Below are 4378 nucleotides of genomic sequence, written 5' to 3'. Positions count from 1 at the left end.
TTCCCCCACTACTGTCCTTCCCGGCCCGCAGCTCCCGAAGCTCGGGCCCCGCCTCCAACCCCACCCCCGTGGAGCGCGTCTCCCCGGCTCCGGGCCCCTCCGAGCCCCGCCCATCTCCCCCAGGTCGGGCCCCGCCCACTCCGCGCTTTACCCCGCCGCTCCCCGCCCCCTCTCCCCAGAGTTGAGCCCCGCCCCGGCCTCCACCCCCTCCTCCCCCGACTCGGGCCCCGCCCCTCAGCCCCATGGACTCCTTTGTTCCAGAGCCAAGGCTCCCGGGTGTTGGGAGCTGCTGACTCAGCAGAATGAAACCGGACCTTGGCGCCCCACCCCTACCCCACTCTCCCAAGAGAACTGGAGGTTGGCGCCTGGGGAGGTGGGAGGTGCGACCGCGCCGGCCCCGCCCTTCTTTTGTTCAGAGAACATTCCTTTGCTCCAGCCTTCCCAACCTGGAGTCTGTGGTTACTGTTTCAGGTTACGTTTCGGGACAGTGACGCCAAATATGCAGCCCTAAAGCCTGGCTCCTGCCACGTCCTAGTTGTTGAGCAAGTCTTTTGACCTTCCTGAATCTCAGTTTGCTCACTTGTAAAATGGGAACCAAAATGCTGCTATCGAAGGGTCATCTGGGATATTAACTGCGAAAACACAGCTATGAAAGCTGCAGGCACAAAGTGAACGCTAGATACCTGGCTTTGGAAGGTCGCCACTGATAAAAAGCTAACACTTATGTGTTGAGTTCACCTCCTTCCTTTCATCCCATTTTGCACGGACAATTCTTGGCCTTCCTCAGGATTTTGCAATCGCACTTTCTCAGTAAGGGCTTTCCCTGATCGCCCCCGCGCCTACAGGCTCCTGGAGTTATCCTGTCACACATTTCCTAGTAGGCAGTAACTTCCCGGATTCAAATACTTGCAACTACTTTTTTTTTTTTTAATTGAGGTATAATTTACGTTCAATGAAATGCACAAACAGAACTTAAACATGCAGTTCCCCGAGTTTTGAGAAATTGAAAACATCCCTGGACTTTCCCGGCCATCCAGTGGTTAAGACTCTGCGCTTCCACTGCAGGGGACACGGGTTAGATCCCTGGTGGGGGAAGTAAGGTTCCTGCATGCTGCGTGGCCAAACAACAACAGCAACAAACCAAAAACCAAAAAAGGAAAATATCCCTGTAACTTAAACCTCTATCAAAACAGAATATTGCCAGCCCCACAGAAAGTTCCCTTCCCAATGAATCCCACCTCCCACCTCAGGCAACCACTGTTCCCATTTCTGTCACCCTGGATAAGTTTTGCCAGTTCTAGAACTTCATATAAATTAAAGAATACAGTATGACTTTTCTGAGTCTGGTTTCTTTCATTCAGCATAGTCTTCTTGAGATTTCATACATATCGTATGATTAGTAATTTGTTTCTTTTCATTGATGAGTAGTATTTCATTATATAGCCATACCATAATTTCTTTATTCATTTTTCTGTTGATGGACATTTGGGTTGTTTTCAGTTTGGGGCTAGTATTAAGCTATGAACGTCTCAATTTTTTTTGTGGACCTGAAATTTTATTTCTCTTAGTTAAAGGAGTGGAATTCTGGGTTATAGGGTTGTTGTAGGTTTAATTTGATAAGAAACTGCCAAATAGTTCTCTACAGTGGTTGTACCATTTTACATTCTCATCAGCAATGTAAGAGAGTTCCAGTTCTTCCACGTGCTCCTGAGCATTTGGCATTGCCAATCTTTTCACTTAAGCCATTCTAGTGGGTGCAATGTATCTCCTTATGGCATTACTTTTAAAAATAATGGATCAATATTTTTTAAATGATTAATACGAGTACACAATTCCAAAGGTTCAAAAGGCTCATCAGTAAAGAAGAGGCCCAGGCCACTCCTTTTTTCTCCCTAGAAAGTCTCAGACTTAAGAATGGCTTGTGCTTCCTTTAAGATTAAATGTTCTTTTTGGCTGTCTGTCTTTTTTTCACTAGAATATAAGCCCCAGGAGGAGAGGGACCACCTATGGTGTTCACCGCTGTGATCTGAGCTCTCCCCAATGCTAATAAAAGCCCAATAAATATTGTTGAATGAATGCCCGGCACTGTTCTAAACGAGTCATATAATCTATTATATTATCACATTTTGATTTAAGAGAGTAGCAGAGTCCCTTAGGACAGAGCCTGGAATTGAATGATTCAATAAAAATTTGTTAAATGAATGAATGTTGATGAAGATCCCAGGGGACGTTTGCAGACAATGCCTGCTAGCTTTTTTCTTTTCCATCTTTTTTTTTCTTTCTTTTTCCCCAAACACTTATTTGTCAAGCACTTATGAAAACACAGAAAATAGACATCTGTTATTTCGGCTGCCTAGCATTACTTCACCCTTCTGGTAACATGGCCTCAAATTTTCTCTGGGGAATTGCCTTCCTTCATGGGCAGGCCACACTTGCATTAGGTCCAGGTGGCCATGTGACTCGAGCCTAACCAATCAGGTCATCTCAGTCCCTTGGCAACAGTGATTGGTTCAGGGATGTGCCCAGAGTGCAATTTGGGCCAATGAAAGCTAGCCCCGGACTTGTGTATAAACTGTTGGGCAAGAGAGCTCTCTTTTTCTTCCTGGACTTGGAATTGTGAGGAAGGAAGCCTGGAGAGATGAGATCAAGGAAACTGAGTCTTGAATTAAGTTAGGGAACAAGGTACAGGAGTAAGTTCCTGGCAGAGGGAACACCCCCAGCATGAGGAAAAATGGGAAGAAGGCCAGTGCAGTAGAGTGAGAGAGAAGGGAAGCAGGAGATGAGGTCAGGGGGTCAGGCAGAGGCCAGTCTTGAAGGGCTGGGTGGGCCTTAGAGAGGGTTATGGGTTTTACTCCAAGGATCTTTTGGAAGGTTTTGGGCAGGGGAGTCATGTAATGACTCATGCTCTTTAAAGAGCACTCTGTGGAGTTGAGACTGGGAGTGAAGGGTAGGGGTGTAGGAAGAAGGGAGACCAGTTGGGAGGCTGTTATAGTCATCAGGGTAGAAACAATGGTGCTTTGGACTAGGGTAGTAGCTGTGGTGAAAAATAGAGTGATTTGGCATGGCTCATTTCGGAATGGAACCGAGCAAAAGAAAGCAGAGGGACTTCCCTGGTGGTCCAGTGGTTAAGGCTGTGCCCTTCCAATGCAGGGGGTGTGGGTTCAATCCCTGGTGAGGGAACTAAGATCCCACATGCTGTGTGGCGTGGCCAAATAAATAAAATAAAATAAAAGAAAGAAAGCAGAGACTAGAGAGTTGCTTTTGATGACATCATTTGAGCCCCTGGATCCAGCTATGCCTGACGCTGTCCTCCCGGACTTTTCAGTTATATGAGCCAATGAATTCTTTTTTATGATTAAAGAGAGTTTGATTTGGGATTCTATCACTTGGAAAAGAAGTGAGTCTTAGCTTATGTGCATTATTTCATTAATCCTTAAAACAAATCTATGGGATTACCACTATAATTAGCCCAATCTTGAAGTTGAGAAAACTGAGGTTTAGAGAGGGAAAGTGAACTGCCCAGGGCTATACAGAGATTAAGAGGTAGAGATGGGATTCAGACAGAGTCACTAACCCTGAAGCTTGTGCAATTAACCCTACAGGACACTGATTGTAAACTATACCCTTCCCCCCCTCCCTTCTGCCTAATATCACCTTCCTGGCTGGCACTCAGTTCTTTTTGCTCTACCATAAAAGAGGATCCAAGGCCATTTTAGTTCCATGGTGAGGCCTCATACTCCAAAGGAAACTTCAAGGGGTCAGAATCCCATCCACCTATTTACATGACCCCCAAAAGTTACCTATGCAAAATGAATGGCATCCAAATGTTCTCAAGCAGGTTCTTAGTATTGACCCTGAGTTACACATAAAAATCTCTTCATATATTTGAGAGACTCAAGGAACACATGTGTCAGTATTGGAGGTTGTGATGTATGATAGGACTGATTCTCTTGAAAGGAGCAGAAACTTAGATCAAATAAGTTGAAGAAAAATGAGATTAGAATACTAGAAATATGACACTATTGGCTTCAGATATGGCTGGATCCAGGAGTTCAAATGATACCTTCCATTCCTCTTGTCTTACAGGATGTCTAGGTGGGAAGTATGATGGCCTCCAGCAGTCCAAGATTTAGCTTAGCAACTTCAAGGGAAAGAGATAATTTTCTCCAAAAGTTCTGGGAGAAAATCTCTCAGGAAGACTCATTTGACTCACCTAGAGGCAAGAGCCCATTCTTTCCCTGATCCAATCACTGAGGTTAGGCCAATAGGATACTCTGTTGGGCAAGGCATGGTCATGTGCCCACCCCTATCATGCAGGAATAGGTGAGTTAGTATCAGTCAAACCACATAGAATAGATCCTTATAAAAAAGAAGGTTT

The sequence above is a fragment of the Balaenoptera acutorostrata genome, chromosome 1, assembly GCF_949987535.1.
Source record: "Balaenoptera acutorostrata chromosome 1, mBalAcu1.1, whole genome shotgun sequence".
Classification (NCBI taxonomy): Eukaryota; Metazoa; Chordata; class Mammalia; order Artiodactyla; family Balaenopteridae; genus Balaenoptera; species Balaenoptera acutorostrata.
The sequence above is the reverse complement of the archived record's forward strand: the minus strand, read 5'-3'. Positions refer to the sequence as shown.